The following is a 20,533-nucleotide window of genomic DNA, read 5'->3' as shown; positions in this document are numbered from 1 at the left end:
CACCTAAGCATTCTCATCTCTGCTACTTCCATCCTGCTGATGTTATTTTTCCTCAGGGCCACAGTTTCTATAGCATACGTATAGCTGGCCTCACTACTGTCCTATAGATTTTGCCTTTCAGATTGATCAGCACCCTCTTATCGCATAACACTCCAGCCATCTCCCTCCAGTTCCTCCAACCCACTTGTATCCTGCATCCCACTTCCTTCTCAGCTCCTCCATCTTCTTCCACTGTTGAACCTAAGTATCTAAAGTCCCTCACCTTCCTGATGACATTTCCTTCAGCTCCAGATCTGTCTCCTGGCCGCCGCCCACTGTGCAACACATATACTTTGTCTTACTTCTGATCAGTCTCATACCTCTCTCTTCCAGTACTTTTCTCCATCTTCTCCAGTTTAGTTCCCGCTTCTTCTCTTGACTCTGCACACAGCAAGATGTCATTTGCATACAACATTGTCCAAGGTGCATCTTCTCTCGCCTCCTCCGTCACCACCTCCATCACAATATTAAACAGAAACGGACTTAATGCTGACCCTTGATGCAAGCCAACTGTTACTTGAAAACTTTCTGTCTGTCCCAGACAGGTCCGAACACTTGTCTTCACATTTCTGTACATCTCCCACACCAACCTGACATATTTCTCTGGAACCTTCTTCTCCCTCAGAGACCTCCACACTTCTTGCCTTGGCACTCTATCGTATGCTTTCTCCAGATCAATAAATGCCAGATGTAGATCCCGTTGTTTCTCTCGAAACTTTTCCATCATTTGCCATAACCCATACAATAATAATAATAATAATAATGTCAAACAAGAAGTGATCATCATTTAATTCTGAGCAGGATAAAACTGAATATCACTTAGAACAGAAAAATATGTAAGAGGGGAACTGTAGACTCAAATATTATTCAAGAACATGAAGTGGCTTGAAAGGAAGAATCAAATATTGTAGACCTAGTGGCACACTGGAATAAAAGCATTGATTCCACCATTTCATCAGAAATTGGCATGTCATAAAACAGTCTGCAAGGACAGAAGCAAAAACTCTATACGGTGCACTCAAAAAAAGTTAGGCAATTGTGGTAAAGAGAAAGTATATCAAAATTTCCTAGAAAACGAGTCAGCATGTGCTCTAAGAGAATACATAGAAAAGTGTAAGAAAGCAAAACTGGGTGTAAGAGCAGCTAAACAAAGGACATGGGAAGACTTCAGTAAGATTACAGATGATTCGGAAGGTGAACTGGATTGGATGAAGCAAGAAATGAAATGGATGCGGATTGAAATTAAGAGAATTCAGGTCAAAACTATTAAAATAAATCATGATGGCATGAAAGAGTTAACAAAAGATGAGCGAGTGGCGTTGTATGGAGACTCCATTATTAAAGGTGTGCTAGAGGATAAAATGCACAAGGTATGTTTTCCAGGTGGTAAAATGAGTAGAGTGATTGAGGCATTGAATATGAGGCGGGAACGAGCAAAAGAGTTAATTGTATTAATTGGTACAAATGATTTGAGAGAGAACAAAGAACATGTCAAAATGAATGTCAGGAGACTGCTTGGAAAGATAAAGGAGAATAGTGTGACAGGAAAGGTGGTCAGTGTGTTGCCTAGGTATGATTGTGGTGAAATGAGGCAGAGAGCAAGGATTATGAATGATATTCTGGCTGAAATGTGTGAGGAGATGGGAGTACAGTTTGTTAATGTGTGGAATGAGTTTGAGGGACGAAGTGAGCTGTATGGGAGCGATGGACTGCATTTGAGTGGTTATGGTGTGAGTCGCTTGGAGAGACTGCTGCTGGAAAGTGGAGAAGTGAATAGAGAGAATGAATCAGATCGAGAGGGGAGTGATGTGGAAGAGCAGGAGAGTAAGACAGGAGAGATTGAAGGAGTGGAAATGAATGGGGAAGTGAGTGGTATGAGTATAGAAAATAAGAGAATGGGTGTGCAAGAGGAGCAGGGAAACGGGGAGGCTCAGGGTGGACAGGGATACACAGCGTGAGAAAGGTGGATGCTCCAAGAGGAGGTGAGAGCATGTGTAGGCAGGAAAGTAATGGGATGATCAGGGATCAAAAGGAAACAGATGGAATTGCAAAGGGTTCTAAAATGAAGAAGCAGAAAGGGAAATGGCCCCAGTCCAGCATGGAGAGATCACATCGAGTGAGTAGTATCAGTGGAACTAGCTGTAGATCGAGAAATGCGTTGTTGTGTTTGTATACCAATGCTAGAAGTATAAGGAACAAGGCGGATGAAATGGTTGCACTAATTGCGTCTGTGCACCCAGAGATTGTCGGAATAAGTGAGACATGGTTAGATGAGGATGACATCCTGACAGGAATAGAGATGGAAAGGTATGATGTGTTTCGTGAGGATAGAAGGGGTAAAAAGGGAGGGGAAGTGCTATTGATGATAGAGAAAGAGTTATGTCCATATAAGGTAGAGATGCAAGAGGGAAATGGGACCAGTGGTTTTGAGGCAGTATGGTGTGAGATAGAGGTGAATAGAATCAAATACTTGGTGGGATGTTGTTATAGACCTGGTAATGTGGATGGTGGTGATAGTGAAATGTATAGTCAAATAAGCCAAGCAAATAAGAAAAGGGTGATCATTATGGGTGATTTTAATTATGGCAATATAGACTGGAATGATGAGATAGCAACTGGAAGTAAAGAAAATGAGTTTCTTGAGTTTTTGAGGGATAACTCCCTCAGACAGTATGTAACATAGGGCACAAGAGGATTAAGGGTCTTGGATTTGGTCATCTCATCGGAGGATGTAATTATCAATGAGGTATCAAATCATCCACCAATTGGTGAAAGTGACCATGAGGTGATTACTTGGGTGGTTGCCAGCAGTGCAAGGACCCCTGTGAAAAAAGGGTATATGTGGAACTACAAGGGGGGTGATTATGAAGAGCTCATGAGACAGCTTGCAGGTGTAGCATGGAATGAGGAGTTAGCTGGAAAAGAGATCAATGCAGCTTGGGGGATTTTCAAAAAATATTTAGTGGATGCAATGTCTAAATGTATACCACGGGTGAGAAGGTTAAATAAGGTAGGTGTGAGATGGATGAATAAAGAGATTAAGCATGCAATACAGAGAAAAAGGGCATTGTGGAGGCAGCATAAGAGAAGTGGAAGTAACCAATTTCATGAGGTCTACAAAGACCAGGCAAGGAGGGTGACTTGGTTGGTGAGAGTAGCTAAAGAGAGGTATGAACAGCAGTTAGCTAATGAAGCTAAAAAGAATCCTAGGGAGTTCTTTCGATATGTAGCCAGCAAAAGAAAGAATGATTATGGAAGGATGACATTGATTGGAGGAAATGGTATAAAGACAGCTGTTGCAGAATGTGTGGTGGAGATACTTAATGAGCAGTTCATAAAGATCTTTCAATCTTGTGATTGTGACTTCATGGAGAGATTAAGAGCAGTTGATGATGGGGAGGAGAGACTGACTGTAAGTGAGCAAGAGGTGTTTGGGGAGTTGAGTAAACTAGATGTAAATAAGGCTGTGGGACTTGATAATATATCACCGCGTATTCTGAAGGAATGTGCCAGAGAGTCGACACCTGCCTTGACATATTTTTTTAATACGAGTCTTGCACTTGGTCAAGTCCCTAAAGAGTGGAAGGAGGGCAAGATTGTGCCACTTCATAAAGGAGGTGATCGAACTCAAGCATCAAACTATAGGCCTATCTGTGTGTCAGGTGTTGTGGTTAAGTTGTTGGAGAAGCTTGTGAGAACTAGGATCCAGAGTTGGGTTGACAACAATGGTATAATCTTTGAGGGACAGCATGGATTTGCTAAAGGGAGGTCGTGTTTTAGTAATCTACTTACTTATTACAATAAAGTGACTGCTTCCTTGGACAGAGGAGAAGGATACACAGTAATATACTTGGATTTTGCAAAAGCTTTTGATAGCGTACCTCATGATAAGTTGACAGTCAAACTAGAGCAGATGAGGTTGGATATTAGATTAGTGCATTGGATTGGAGACTGGCTATCTGATAGGTATCAACAAGTTGTGTATGGGGGTGCAATATCCAGGAAAAGGAAAGTCACTAGTGGAGTGCCTCAGGGATCTGTTTTAGGGGCATTACTATTTAACTTGTATATTAATGATATTGGCGAAGATTTGGATGGTGATATTCAGTTGTTTGCAGATGATGCAAAGTTGGGACGAACCATAAAGAGTAGTGAAGATGTTGTGGCCTTGCAAGAAGACTTGAATAAATTGAGTGATTGGGCAAGCAAATGGGGATGCGAGTTCAATGTTGCAAAATGTAAGGTTTTAAAATTTGGAAAACAAAGATGGGATGCAGAATTTATGCTTGGTGAGAATATATTGTTGGAAGTAGAGGAAATAAGAGATCTGGGAGTGATAGTGGATAAGGATCTAAAATTTAGGGGACACATCGCCAAAATTGTGAAGACAACACAAAGACTTCTGGGAATGATGAGGAGGACACTGACATGTAGAAGTAGGGAGATTCTTGTTCCATTGTATAAGGCTTTGATTAGGCCACACATGGACTATTGTGCCCAGATTTGGTCACCTGGTTTTCAGAAGGATGAAGAGATGTTGGAAAGGGTCCAAAGGCGACTGACTAAGGTAGTTTCTGACCTCTGGAATGTCGAGTATGAGGAAAGATTGAAAAGATGTAATTTGCAGAGTCTAGTGGAGAGAAGGAAGAGGGGAGATATGATAGACACCTACAAGTTGGTAAGGGGTTGTTATAGGATCAATGGTGGAGAAGTTCTACAGAGAATAGTCGGAGATCCAGAGGTCATCCCTGGAAACTGTATAAAGAAGGTGTGAGTAGGGGAGTGAGAGGCAGGTTTTTTTCGTGCAGAGTTGCGAATGATTGGAATGCCTTGCCTGAGAGTGTGGTGTCTGCAGGGAGTTTGAATGTGTTTAAGACCCGGTATGGTGAGATGTGTGTGAGATAAAAGGACCTCCTAGATGAGTCTTTGACTCCATGAAGTCTTGTTTAATAATAATAATAATGATAAATATCAGGAAAGAAGCAAAATTCCCTGAAGGCTATTGAAAAAAAAACAACTTAGAAATAGAAGGAAGAGTACTGTTACTAAAGATAAGGATATCCTAGATGTTTGGAGTAATTACCTTGAAAGATTGTTAAAATTATAATAATAATAATTGTTTGCTTACACTTGGATAAAAGGATTAAACTAAATTTATTATAATCTAACCAAGTGGGAAAAAAAAAAACTTCCAACACTGTTAAAATTACAAGCGGTGACAGCCAGGGTTGGCCAAGCGGTTAGCATATCTGCTCTCCAACCAATGGTATAGGGGTTTGAATTTCACCATCTCATTGTAGTTTCTGATTGTCTTGAGTGATAAATGAACTTTATCACCAAATCTGAGATCATTGCTCTGCTTATTGAAAGCCTGAAATGGCTTGAAAAAGTTCTATGATCTCTAAAGCAAGGTTCTGGACTACATAAAGAAATAAGTAAAAACATATATATACATATAAAATAAAAACAGAAAAAAAAAATCCTTAGTTCACCAATGGAACAAATGAACAAATGGGCCATGGTTTGCTATAGGTTTACTAAAAGCCTTTTGTGGGTGGATGTCACACTAAAAAAAAAAAAAAGGCATATGTATCAATCCTTCAGGTGAAAAAAGCCATCAAAGCCTGAAATGTGGAAGGGCAGTTGGAGTAGATGATATTCCAAATATTGAGGTATAAATGTTGTACAGTAGCGGCACAGAATTAAACAGAAGTAAGGTCAGAAAATAAAATTCTACATGTTTGGAGTACAGCTCTCATAGTTCCCTAATAAAAAAGAAAATAAAACTGAAGATGAGATTTACACAAAAATTTACTTATTGGGTATTCCAGTAAGATTTATGCAAGCCTACTTGAAAAGAGATAAGAAAAATTGTGTAGAAGAAATCTAGAAAAGAACATGCTGGGTTCAGACCAAAGAGAGAGAGGTTATCAGGTTCAGATATTCACTTTAAGATAAACAAATGAGAATTCGTGGGAATAAAACAAGGTTGTGTACATAAATTTCCAAGATCTGGAAAAGGAATATAACAAGATGCCAAAAGAAATGCTATTCAAAACACTACAATTATAGGGTTTAAATGGAATATTATACTGAGCAATACATTGCCTATATTTGATGTGCTGGTCAGTAATTAGAACTGAGGGAGATAGAGGAAGATTATTTGATGTAAAATTAAATGTAAGACAGGGGTACAGTGCACATTATCTCCACTGTTATTCATCATCTGCATATAAATAAATTGCATTATGAAGGAAAGTGACATTGCACCTCATATCAAAACTAAAGATATTCAACTTAGCTCTGTACTTCATGCAGGTGATGTTATGCATATTCTTAAATAAATCCAGTACAAGTCTGCTGGATTCCTTAACTAAATTAAATGATTATTGTAATTAACATGATGAAAAAAATCAACAACAAACAGATAAAGACTATGAAAGGCAGGAAAACATTGCTGCATTATGAATAGAAAACCAATAGAACGAACAAGTAAAGCATTTTGACTGTTTGGTACAATTTTTAGTGATCACGAAAAAATAAATATGGAAATATTATTATTATTATACAGTATCTGCATGGAGTCCAGAGACTCATGGTGGTAGACCCAAACTAAATATTTTACACACGAAGCGTGTAAAAGAAGAAGTGTGTTCAGAAGAAGAAAATGCTGTGGAGGGTATATAAAGAGAAAGTGACCAGCAAACTCATGAACAGTACAAGATTCAGGCAAGAAAGGCAAAATCAGATTATGAGAAGAATTAAGCCAAGCAGGCCAAAAGAAATCCCAAACGGTTTTTTCGTTATGTGACAAGTAAGAGGAAGAATGACTATGGAAGATTAACCTTGATGAGTGATGGACACGAGGAGATAGAAGTTACTGAGTAACCACTTTGCAAGCATATATCTTCCTAGTGAGGTTACTGCTTTAAGCTATGTGATAGACACTAATGTGGGAACAGAGGTGGATGAATTGGATGTTCTTAGGATATTACAGAATCTCAGTGTAAATGCAGCTTTAAGTCTCAGCTCATGTAGAGTTCTTTAAGTCTCTGGTAGAGTTCCAAGGGAGTGGAAAGAGGGCAAAATTATTCCTTTGCATAAAGAAGATTCTAAGACTAGAGTAGCAAATTACAAACCAATCAGTATCTCAGGCATGGTTGTAAAAGTCCAAAATAAAGTCTAAAATAGGAAACTTTTATTATTGGTGCATATTCGTGGTGAGGGTGAACTATTTTTTGTAAATCTTATGTTATTCTGTTAAAATAACATATAATGATTTATTTATTTATTATAGATACAAGGCTGAATTATGATGAGTGTCACTGTTGAAAATATGAAAAGAATTATATTTTTTCAATTATCATTACACGAAACAAATGTACTGCGATCTAATGCAGTGTCAGAATTATCGCATTCGGCCAATTGTAGCTAGACTCACCGATATTCATTTGCACTTGTCACTGCACATAACAAGTGAATCCGACACTGCTCATTTAAGTGTTGCTACAGATAAACTGTATACATGCATGTGTTATTTCTGTGAGATACGAAACTTTTATTATTGGTGTGTGTTCGTGGTGAGGGTGAAATATATTTAATAAAGCAATTTTTTAATATGTAAATTTATTTATTAATAAATTGGTTACTGATTTGGAAAAAAATAATTTTTTTTTTTATTTTATATATGCAGACCCCCCACTTAAAATTTTCACCAGTCTCCACCATAATAGAAAGTGGGATAAAGGAAATGGTTACACAATGATTTTGCAAAAGCATTTGACAGAATACCACATGGAACACTGTTACATAAATTAGAACAAATAGGGATGGATATGACACTGGTTAAGTGGATAAAAGGGTGCCTGCTGGACAAATATGAAAAAGTGGTATATGGAGTGGCAGAATCAAGACGAAAACAGGTGACTAGTGGTGTGCCACAAGGTCATGACCATTGCTGTTTAATTTGTACATAAATGATATAGGAAATAACCTGAAAGGAAATATTCAGTTGTTTGCTGATGATGCAAAATGAAGAGTAATAGTTAATCAAGGTGATGTGCAAGAGCTTGCAGGACAATTTAAACAGGCTGTCAGTATGGGCAAACGTTAATGGGTATCAGATTAATGTTGAGAAATGTAAAGTTATACATTTTGAGATATATAGATTACAAGCAATGTATCACATTGATGGCAATGCACTCCAGGAAAGAGATGAAATAGAGATTTAGGGGTGCGGTGGTAGACAGAGAGTTAAAGTTTAGAGGGCATATTGCTAAGGTAGCCCAAAAGATTACTTGGTTAGTGAAGAACACATTAACAGGCAGAGATAAGGAAGTTGTAATTCCTCTTTATAAGGCCTTGATACACCTACATTTGGATTACTGTGTTCAAGTCTGGTTTCCTGACTTTCTTGGGGATGAGGAGGTGGTGGAGAGGATTCAGACGCAAGTGGCCTGTGGAATGTTCCCTATGTAGATAGATTGAAAATGTGTGGATTGCAGAAGTTGGTTGATAGGAGAAAAAGAGAGGATATGACAGAAACATTTAAGTTGCTTAAAGGATTTTACAGGATAAATGTTTCAGCACTTGGCTATAGAAACGAGAACAAGGGGTCATCCTTGGAAGTTGAATAAAGGTGTGGTTAGTAGGGGTGTGAGGACTAGACTTTTTGCTTAGAGAGTAGTGAATGAGTGGAATAAGTGGCCAGAGTCAGTTGTGAGTGCTTTGTCTGTTAATGCGTTTAAGGTAAGGTATGATAGATTGCGTGGATAGATTGGACTTCCTGCGATGAGTCTTTGGACTGCATGGAAGTGCGCATATAATAATAATAATAATAATACCTCTCCTTAAATTCATTCGACCTCACAGAACTTGCAACTAATTCTGGCAATCCATGCAAAAAATCTAGTCTGCACACCCATATTAGCTACACTCACACAACTTCCATGGAGGACCACTAGTTCTCTGACTTGAGACATATATTGAAAAATTTCCTTTGCGTCAATTTTATAAAATCCCTTTAACCACCTTACCAGCCATTATGGATCAAATACACATCCTCGTGTGCTTCGTATCCATCATATATTTCAATGTAATATCAATGGTATTACAATTTTAATGTGCACTTTGCATCCATGATAACATTGTCTTGTACAGACGTCTTGGCCGGTAGCATGGTTAATATCTTATAAGTTTCTATCATGTCACCTTTTTTCTATCTATCAACCAAACTCTGTAACCCACACACCTTTAACCTGTCCTCAGAGGGAGCATCCCATAGACCTATCATCGGCTTAGTTACTTGTCTTTAAATCCTCTCTACCACTTCCTGATCCCCAAAAAATAAAGGTGACTAAATCTGTGCACAGTAGTCAAGATGCAACCGATCACAGCCTTATAAAGAGGGATAATAATTTACCTATCTTTACTTGTTAGCGTGTTTTTCAAGCTAAGTTATCAACTTCTGCATTGTGTCCTCTATATTTCAATTCTTTGTCCACCATTATTCTTAAGTCCCTAGCCTCACCAATTTCCAGCAATCCACCTTCCTCAATATGATATACCACATGTAACCTTTTCAACCCAAAATGCACATACATTAAACTACAACAATTATCCTTAAATCAGGATATCTACATCACCTTTATCAACTAAGCGGGGGGGGGGGGGATTATAGCCATGGGATTCTGTGTTGGGATAAGGTAATGTACAATACACAGCATGCAAGTTTTCTAAATATCATGATCCTTGAAACATATTGATGTTTCAAAAACCTAAAAACAACTTGAACTTCTTCCAGATTCAAAAATTTCTGGAAGAAGTTGAAACTGAGCATGATGATATGTATTTTAATATGATGATGATGCATAAGGAGGATATGCTAAAATACTTATATGACGTAAAAGGTTTTCTCAGCTGTTTTCACTGATAAGCATGCAACTGACAGGATCTCAGATTTCTTCTAGGATATTACAACTTATTTGAAGAGAACTCAATGCTAATAAATTCTAAACTTTAGAGACTGAATATAATTAATTTGTTAATGAACCAATATCTTTGAACGAAGACTTCAATAATAAGCCTTATGAGCTTCTTGCACCACAATCACATTCCTATTTCATACTGATATGAAATAAAACCAGATTTACTAAGAAATTAGTTCAGTTTCAAAACAATTCAGAACTAAAAATAAAACCTGAGATGTCAAACTTTAAAAGAAATACTAGGAAATACTTTTGGATGTGTGGAGCGAGTTTGAGGGAAGATTAGATTTGTATAAGATGGATGGCCTATGCTTGAATGTGTTTGATATCAGAAGTCTTCAAAAATTATTAATTGGTATGAGACATAACAGAGAGAGTCAGGAAACTAAATTATTATTATTATTACCCTAAGACCCCATGGAGTCAAAGACATATCTATCAGATCCTTCTATCCCACACACAGCTCATTATACTGTGCCTTAAAAACACTCAAATTCTCTGCAGACACCACCCTTTCAGGCAAGGCATTCCAATCATTCCCAACTCTGCATGCAGAAAAAACATACATCTCACTCCCCTGCTCAGGCCCTCCGTTATACGACTTCCAAGGATGACCTCTGGTTCTCCCCTGATCTCACACTGTTTTCTGTAAAACCTATAACACAGTAATAGGTTTTACAGAAAATTTCTGTAAAATCTTTAACACAGATCCTATAACAATCCCTTACTAACTTGTAGGTCTCTATCATATCACCCCTCTTCCTATCTACTAGACTCTGGAAATTGCATGTTCTCAACCTTTCCTCATATTCAACATTCCAGAGATCAGAAGCCACCTTAGTTAGTTGCCTCTGGACCCTTTCCAACATTTCTTCATCGTTTTTGAAAACCAAGTGATCAAATCTGTGCAGTAGTCCATGTGTCGCCTAATCAGTCTTACACAATGGAACAAGAATCTCTTTACTTCTATAAGTTACTGTCCTCCATATCATTTCCATAATTTGCTGTGTTGTCCTCACAATTTTGGCAATGTGTGCTCTAAATTTTAGATCCATATCCACTATCATCCCGAGATCTCTTATTTCCTCCACCTCCAACAATATCTCCAACATTCATAAATTCTACATCGCATGTTTGTTTTCCAAATTTTAAAACTTTACATTTTGCAACATTGAACTGGCATCCCCATTCCCATTCACTCGAATTATGATGGGAGGAATGGTGAGAATCTCTGTGTAACAGCAACAATGTTACGTACGAGGGTGGTCTGAAAAGTTCTAACAATGAAAAAACAAATTTGTAATTTCAAATTACTTTTATTTTTTAACATAATCTCCCTTAAAATTAATACATTTATTCTAGTGCTGCTCCAGCACCATTATTCTGCCCCTGTAGTGGTTCTCATTAAGATCTGCAAAATATCCCTCTACAGCTGCAATCACCTCTTGATTCGAAGAAAAATGCTGACCAGCAAGGAAGAGTTTTAGTTTGGAAAAGAGACAGAAGTCAGAGGGAGCCAAATCTGGGAAGTAGAGTTGATGTTCCAACAATTCATAGTGCAGATCCCTTAATTTTTCCCATTGCCAAACACCTTTGTGGGCAGGTGCATTGTCCTGATGAAAGATGATTTTTTTTCTTCTGCAAACCGGGTCTTTTCTCAGGAATTTTTTCATCTAGTATGGTTAAAAGATCGAAATAATATTCCCAGGTTATTGTTTTACCCTTTTCAAGAAAATTAATAAACAAAATGCCTTTAGCATTCCAAAACACTGATGCCATAACCTTTCCTGCTGATGGAACCAACTTTGTTCTTTTTTGGCACTGAACAACCGGCTTCGGTTCATTGTGTTGACTGCTATTTGGAATCCGGTGTGTAATGGTGAATCCACGTCTCATCCATAGTAATAAATCGATGCACAAAATCAGTTTTATTCTTGTTTAAACGCTCCAAGCACTGTTCAGAGAATTTTATGAGAATGCATTTTTGATCTGCTGTGAGAAAGCGCAGCACCCATCTTGCACAAAGTTTTTTAATATTCAATTCTTCATGCAAAAATATATTCTACACGTTCTTTTGAAATGCCTATAGTCTCGGCAATTTCACGCACTGTCACTCGCTGGTCATCCAATACCATATCATGCACTTGATCAGTAATTTCTGGTGTTGTTGCACTTTTTCGATGTCCTTCACGCGGATCATCTTCAAGGCTGGTACGGACATGTTTAAATTCGGCAGCCCATAAACTTTTAGGAACTTTGAATGAATTTCGTTTGGTTTTAAACCTTCTTTTACAAAGAATTTTTATAACTGCACAATACTCAATTTTATCCATTTCAAGGGATACAGACAGCACTTTTGCTTCAAACAGCTATATAAAACAAACTACTTGATAGAATGAGTTGCAATTTCGCATGGATGCTTATGACAGATGTGCCAATTTAGAAAAAAAAAAAAAAATCTTGCCGATAGTGTTGCCATCTATGGTTGAGGCCAAGAACTTTTCAGAACACCCTCGTAACCGTGCTAATAAGGGGAATGGGTATTATCATGTTGAAAGTTTCTTTTTTACTTGGTTAGACTATAATAAATTTAGTTTAATCCTTTATCCAAGTGTGAGCAAACAAAGTTTGCGACTATAATAAATTTAGTTTAAAGGATTATAAACTAAATTTATTATAGTCTAACCAAGTGAAAAATAAACTTTCAATATCTTTCTCTAAATCCAGAGTAATTTATTAAAAAGGTGGCACACCGTTTGGCAACTCCTATAGGTAGAGATGACCTTGCTAATGCTTCTGCCTGGTATCTCCACTTGGGCCTGGTTCCCACTGAAGAGACCTCAACAAAGGTCGAAACTAGTCTGGGTAGTGGCCCTTCCCTTAATGCATAACATTAGCCATATCCGCAAGGAGATGTGTTTTGCATTATGGGAGATACTGAGATAGGAGTGATGTTAGCTTGCTACACCTTTGCAACAAGTTGCCCAGTGTTGTACCACTTTACCCCAGTCCTGAAGATACTTTCAGGCACAAACTTTGTTTGCTCACACTTTGATAAAGGATTAAACTAAATTTATTATGGTATTATCATGGTTTTGATTATGAGGAGAGAACGAATTCAATTTTCGGTTTGTCTGGTTCAGATCCATCCAGTATGTGAAAAGATGCCTGCATAAATAAGACACTAGATAAGAACAGAGATATATGCAAGGTGTCCAAATGTGTCACATAGACTACAGACAAGAGTATACAAAAATACATGTAGGAAGCTTATTATGTATGCATACGAATGCTAGGAGTATCAGAAACAAATGGGGAGTTTGTTGCTTTGGTCAATAGGATGGGACCTCAGACTGTAGGCAATTAGTGAGACAGCTGTTATCGAGTGTAAAGGATAAAGTATTTTTAGAAAGGAACGACAGGATAGGAGAGGGGGGGGGGGCATACTACTAATGATATTGAATGAGTTGAATCCAGTTAGTGCTGAGACCTCTGACTGCAATACTAGTAATAGTTTTTCATCTGGCAGTGAATTTGAAGGCATCTGATGTGAGTTGGAGATTAACAAGATCAAATACATAGTGAGGTGTTGTTATAGACTAAGTGGATCGGTTGCTACTGATGAAGAAATGCACTGCCAAATAAAGATGAAGGGTACTAAAAGAGTAATCATAATTGGGGATTTTAATTATCCAAATTTTGACTGGATAGCAGTAAAATCTGATGAGAAGAATGCAACTGAATGGATGAAGCTGTTATGAGACAACTCCATCAATTAGCATGTGGCAGAAGGAACTGGAGGTCATATAGTGTTAGATCTCATTGTAATGTCAGAGGAGATTTCAGCTAAAGATGTGACTCTTCTGCCTCTGGTTGGTGACAGGCACCATGTAGTACTCACTTGAGAAGTAGCAAAGTTTATGACCCACTGAGGAGTATGCTGGATTCTGCACCATGGTATCAGTTGTTGGATGGAAGGATATTGACATGGGCAGTGTTTAACACGTTCGCTGCCAACTACGAGTATACTCGTAGTTGGTATATGAGTCCCACAAGCCAGCTACGAGTATACTCGTATGACGCCTACCGCCGGCAACGAGATTACCCATACTGACCTTGAAGAAGTGAAAATGCTTGGCATGTGGAGCTAGCAGCAAAACTGTGTATACTCGTAAATGGTATATGCTCCACACAAGCCAACTACGAGTATACTTGTATGTCGATTACCGCCGGCAACGAGATTACTCATACTGACCTTGAAGAAGTGAAATTGCTTGGCGTACAGGAACAAACTATGCTGAACTAGCGTGGCAGTGAACATGTTAAAAAATACATTGATGCAAAATCAGAATGAGTACCTAGAGTTCAAAGAATAAAATAGCATAGAAGTGAAATGGATGGGAAATCTCATCAAGCAAGAAATTTGCTTGATGAGAGAGATTTGCAGCAGGCCAGAAGAGTCACAACTGTTGACAGAAAATTAAGTCTGAGTATGAAAAGAAACACTCTCTGCAAGCTAAAGAACACAAAAGAATTCTATCATTATACTGCTGTAAAAGAAAGAATGAAACTGAAAGACTAACTTTACTGAATGCAGGTGACATATGCAGAAGTTCAACAAACAAGTGCTCACTTTTGTTAAAAGTGATCAACCAGTGTGTGCAACCTTGCAATCGCTGCTACCTCTTCAGTGAACGAAGAAACTCAGGTGTATGAGAAGGAGGTGTTAGAGATGTTCCACAAACTGAATAAGAATTCAGCAACAGGGACTGATGGAATATTAGCACAGATGGTAAAAGAGTGTTCAACTGAACTGGCTATTTCTTTGACCAGGATACATAATTTGAGCCTCAGAAGAGGGAAGATTCTCCAGGAGTGGAAAGAATATATGATAATCCCATTGCAAAAGGGCAGTGCAGAGACCAGTGTATCCAACTATTAACCAATCAGCATCTCAGGAGTGGTGGTGAAGATTTTGATAAAGTTGCTTAGGACTCGCATTCAGAAATAAGTGGACAGAAAATCTCTACTTTCTCAATGAACAGCATGAATTTACTAAGGGAAGGTCATGTTTTAGCAACTTGCTCACATTCTATAATAATGTTACTATAATAATATATTGTAGTTAACGTATAATATAATAACATAATAATATAATATATGTTATAATAATAATAAACAAAACTCAGGTTTGCACTTTCCATCTGCGCAAGAGGGAAGCAAAAGGCCAGTTAAACATTATCTGGAGAGGAAAACACCTCGAACACTGCAGCAATCCCAAATATCTTGGAGTTAAGCTGGATCATACCTTGTCGTATCAGGTACACTGCCAGGAACTAAAGGAAAAATCTATGCAAGAAATAACATCATAAGAAAAATGACTGGCACAACGTGGGGAGCTCAACCAGAGGTACTTCACTTGATGGCTTTGGCATTGTGTTTTGCTGCAGGGGAGTACGCTGCCCCAGTGTGGGAGGCATTAGAAATGCGAAACATGTGGATGCGGCTTTAAATGATACCATTAGGATCATAACTGGATGCTTAAGACCAACCCTAGTAAACAAGCTGTATCCCTTAGCAGGCATAATGCATCAAGTGGCCGGTGAGATGGAGAGAAAAAAGCAGATGACAGACGAAAGACATCCAATGTATGGCCATATCATCACGGCTTCTCGACTCAAATCAAGACATAGTTTTATGCAAAGAACTAAACCACTGATCCATAAACCTGAGGAGCGAAGTCTTGTTCTATGGAGGGAATCGGTTCAACTTCAAGAAGCCTCCATAATTAAGGAAGAGTTAACCAAGGGATATCACCTACCCTACAGCACCTGGAGGACTGTGAACCATCTTAAAGTGGGAGTGTCCAGATGCAGAAGTAACCTGATGAAATGGGGTTATGCAGATGATGACAGCTGTGACTGCAGAGACATCCAAACTGATGAACATTTTTTATGTTGCCCAAATCTAATCGATGTGTGCTCCACGAATGACATCCTGATGGTCAATGACAAGGCGATACAAGCTGCTGTTTTCTGGAACACCAATATGATTGGTGTTCCAGACTTGGAAAGAAAAAGAAGACTGTATGTGCATCCCCCCCCCTTGTTCAATGTATTTGTCAGCTTGTTATAATAAGTCAGCAAATCGCTAAAACACGATCTTCCTTTATGAAATCCATGCTTTCCATTAAAGAGAATTCTACTGCTGTCAACTCAGTTCTGAATCCTTGTCCTCACTAGCATCAACACCTTGACTACAACTCCAGACAAGCAGATTGGCCTATATAGCAAAACAAGTGTTTTCTGCCAGGTTGGCAAGAAAAAGACCCAGAGGAAGACCAAGATATAGGTGGATTGATATAGTAAAAAGTGCCTCAGAAGACAGAAATATAAAATCTGATAATGTTGGAGTCTTGACAGGTAACAGATTGATTTGGAGGAAAATTGTAGATAGGAAGTTAGTGATGAAGTTAGTGAAGTTTTTCATGTAATACTATCATATCCTATAAACCCCTTGAGAGTACATGACAAGAATTTGCTCATGATGATGACAATTTTGCCATCTTTGCACTCCTCTGGAGCATGGACCAATCTAAGACTCATGTTAAAAAGGAAGTTAACGCTGTTGTTAACTCCCTGGAACATTCCCTTAACACGACACCAATTATATTAATGGAATAATACAATGACCTCCAACTCCATGAAATTGCCTGAACAATATATACACACACCACATATATTGGGTTAGCTTTGCATTAAAAATATCCACCTAATAATGCATTGGCCCATCTCTCTGTGCAATCACAGCTCACAGATGCCTCAAAATAGATTCCACAAGGCATCAAAAATCCTTCATGCATAACTCGACCCATGTCCACTGCAGCAACTCCATCAGTTCATGCTCACTCCATGGAGGAGGATCAGCAATTCTCACACCCCCATTCTAGCATATCCCACACATGTTCAGTTGGATTACAATCAGGGGGGTTTGGGAGCCAAGGCATGGAGGTCTGTTAATAATAATTTTGCAGAAGTGAAGATGTATATGAAAAATGTACACTCTTTAAGAGAAATTTTCCACCCAGTTACTCACATCTAAATTTATTTCTTGTTCTAGTTATGAATATTTCAAAAAAGTGTGGAAATATTTATAATTAAAATATTTCTAATTTCCATTTTATAATATTAACTTTATCATCATTATTATTACTTGATACTTTAGGGAGTCCCAGACTCATAGAGGAGCAAATTAAATCGAAAAAATGTTCTGTTCCATGTGGTGAATTCATTGTCATGTTCCTCCAACCGCTCTGTAGTTGTATGAGCCCAATGACAAGGTGTGTGACTGGTGCAAGTTGTTGCCAAGATAAGTCATGACACACGATGCTCATCTCTAGGATCAGCCACGTGTGGCTGACCAAATGTTAGCTCTTCTGCTAGATGTCTGTTCATGGTTAATCCAGTCCTGGCACACCCTTGATATAGTAGTATGGCATAAATTAACAAGTGCAGCTGTTTCTGAAATAATTGGCACCTGCCCTCCGGGGCACCCAACTATCTGTCCACAGTCATATTGGCTTATGTTGCCATGTTTCCCCATTACTAGCAAATTCTGATTACATACCGAGGATAGATGTGCCCATTTACAATAGTTGCACATGATACTGATATCACATAGTACTTCTTTATCACGTGAAATACGTAAATCGGTAATGAGGGTGTCCCTAATGCAAACTAACTGTGCATATATATATGGGGGGATGTTTAAATCGAATGCATGTGTGTATATATTGCTAGCAAAGGTTAGTCGATTGGTAGAGCCTCTGCTACTAATGGCTCATGCAAAAAGTTAAGCAAGTTTGAGCGCGGTTAGTAGTTGGAAGGGGACAATCATTTCATGCTGTTGGCACACTCTCCCTCGATGAGTCTTTGGACTCCCTGGGGACGTGACATAATAATAATAATAATACACACACACACATGCATATACTAATTCAGTAAATAAATAAATATATATATGTGTGTGTGTGTGTGTGTGTGTGGAGATGTTGAAATCGAATGCGTTTGTTTGCAAACCAAATGCAAACAAACACAGTTAGTTTGCATTTGGCATGTGTGCGTGCGTATATATATATTCAAGATACCAAGTAATTTTATATATAAACTTGGTTTTTAATCCTATTTCCCAAGTGAGCAAACAAATGAGTAAGTCAAGTTTGTGCCTCCATGTAATGCAAGTCTGAGGCAACTCATGGTAGTGTATATCAGGGCCAGTCTGAGAGTATCTGATGCCCCTAGGCAAAGAAAATTTAGGCACCCCTATACATTGTCTCTATATATATATATATATATATATATTTTGTCATACTCACACAAGCACACGTACACAAATCTTAGCGCTCCTAGGAATTGCCTAGATTTGCCTAATGATAAAACAGGCCTGGTGTGTGTGTGTGTGTGTGTGTGTGTGTGTGTATGTGTATGTGTATATATATATATTAAAGATACCAAGCAATTTTATAAGCTAGGCTTTTAATCCTTTTTCCAAAGTAAGCAAACAGACAAGTAAGTCAAGTTCGCGGCTGCATGGAGTGCATCACTAGGCAACTCGTTGTAAAGGTGGAGTAAGCTCTGATCACTTTCCTTAGACTTTTCCCCTAATGCAAAGCACATTTCCTTGTGGAAATGTATGATGCTATGCATTAGGGTAATGGTCACTATCCACACCAGTTTTGACCTTTATTGAGGTCTTGTCAGTGGGAGCCAGACCTAAAAAAGGCCAAGGGTGAAGTAATATAGAACTTAAAAATATTTTACCTAAACAAGTTGCCATAAGGTGCTTTGACCTCATTAAATAAAAATCTCAGGATGAGAGTAAGCTAGGTTTAGAACCTAGCTTATAAAATTGCTTGGTATCTTTAACATAATATATACCCAAGGTAAAAACTTTTTTACATATATATATATAATATATATATATATATTTTTTTCTTTTTTTTAAATTTTAAATTTTGCCGCCTTGGGGGCCGATGCATGAAACATATATACATACACATACATACATACATAAGCTAATTCAGTAAAATCAGATTCCTCACTAACCTCGTTAGAAAATGAGAAACTGCTGAAAAATAGGCAACCACCCTTTCTTGCAAATTAGTGCAGTATACACAATCGTATGTTCATATCATGACATCAAAAAGCCCGCCACTTCCTTTAAAGTTCCAGTGGTTACACTACGTTCCCTGATTCATTTTAAGTATAGGCCAAGCAATCTAAGAAATTAATTCGCACTTTAAGAATGCTGAACTGGCCATAGGTTTGGATTTCAGCAATAAATAACTGCTGGATACTTAAAAGATTTTAAATATAGTATGTATTATATTAATATCACAAAGCGAATTATAAACAACACATACAGAATACTATATAGTAAAATAGAGGATGGAGAATAGTGCGCTAAAAATAATACAGCAAAAACGAAGGAGAGACACGCTCAACATTGTTTTCATTCATTAAATACATAATTAAATAAAGGTTGATAATAATCTTTTGCAAGCAAAGGGCAAGGTGGGAAGGTATGCACAACTAACTTAGTAGAGACAGCAAAATGCAGTTTGAGCAGAAATTAGCTAATCAAACCAAGAAAAATCATATTGACTTATTTCGATATGAGGCAAGTAGAAGAAAGAATGAATATAGGAAGATGGTTTAAGTAGTAACAATGGTAGATTGGTACCGGCTGCAAAGGATATAGTTGAAATATTCAATGAGCAGTTTATCAGAGCACTTTGTCTTCATGAATGCGACACATCGTGGGAAGTTAATTAGATAGGATATATAGTGGAGAAGGGAGTGATGGTGAGTCAGCAGGAGGTATATGAAGTATACTTGGGATTGATGAGGCACTAGGTCTAACACAATACATCACCGCGTGTCTTGCAGGAATGCTCCAGGAAATTAACGGCACTCTCGGCATACCTATTTAACTCGTAAAAGACAAGTTCCAAAGTAATAGAAAGAGGATAAAATTGTATCCCTTCATCTCAAAATATTTCACGTTTTCTCAAATGATATAATATTCAAACTTCATTCACTACTTCGTAAAAATTAGCGTTTCTGTTCACTAAAATAACCTCTCGATCACGTTAAATCATCCTAGAGTCTATAGTATGCCTGCTTTTGTAAATTGCGGATTTTGGAAAAACTGGAAGAATAATCAGTATTGCAAGTCATGCTGTAGATGTATTTAGAAATCTGAGAGAAGCTGTATTTAGAATCTGCTCGAGATCTACAGAATTTTCTCTTATCCTAAAAAATATAATCAGACTCTGAGTTGAATGATCGACTTTCCTAAAATCGTCCATAGAAGATTTATTTAAAAATTGTAAATGATGTGTTTGATAAAGCATTTTGGCTACCCGCAAAGTTTTTAAGTAGCTAGTGAGTAATCAGCCGATCTTGTTGTCCGAATAATTAGCGTACATCCTAGATGGCGAACCTATG

The 20,533-nt window shown here is 37.9% G+C and overlaps 1 protein-coding gene across 4 annotated transcripts in view; it reads right to left on the bottom strand.

Moving 5' to 3' along the window:
- The window catches only part of LOC150102560 (uncharacterized), a 144,501-nt gene extending 124,353 nt beyond the window's left edge, over positions 1–20,148 (bottom strand). Inside the window, exons 1-2 of one of the 4 annotated variants that reach the window (XM_090399234.1) lie at positions 19,767–19,998; positions 19,130–19,302 (exon numbers count right to left, since the gene is read on the bottom strand). The gene's annotated coding sequence lies outside the window, so the exon portion shown is untranslated. The other 3 variants (XM_090399237.1, XM_090399236.1, XM_090399235.1) reach the window with 3 other exon arrangements.
- Positions 20,149–20,533: the final 385 nt, after the last annotated feature.

This window comes from Typopeltis vanoorti, chromosome 10 (genome assembly GCF_054136105.1).
Source record: "Typopeltis vanoorti isolate ZY-2024b chromosome 10, IOZ_Tvanoo_1.0, whole genome shotgun sequence".
Taxonomy (NCBI): Eukaryota; Metazoa; Arthropoda; class Arachnida; order Uropygi; family Thelyphonidae; genus Typopeltis; species Typopeltis vanoorti.
This window is presented reverse-complemented; position numbering and strand designations above follow the sequence as displayed.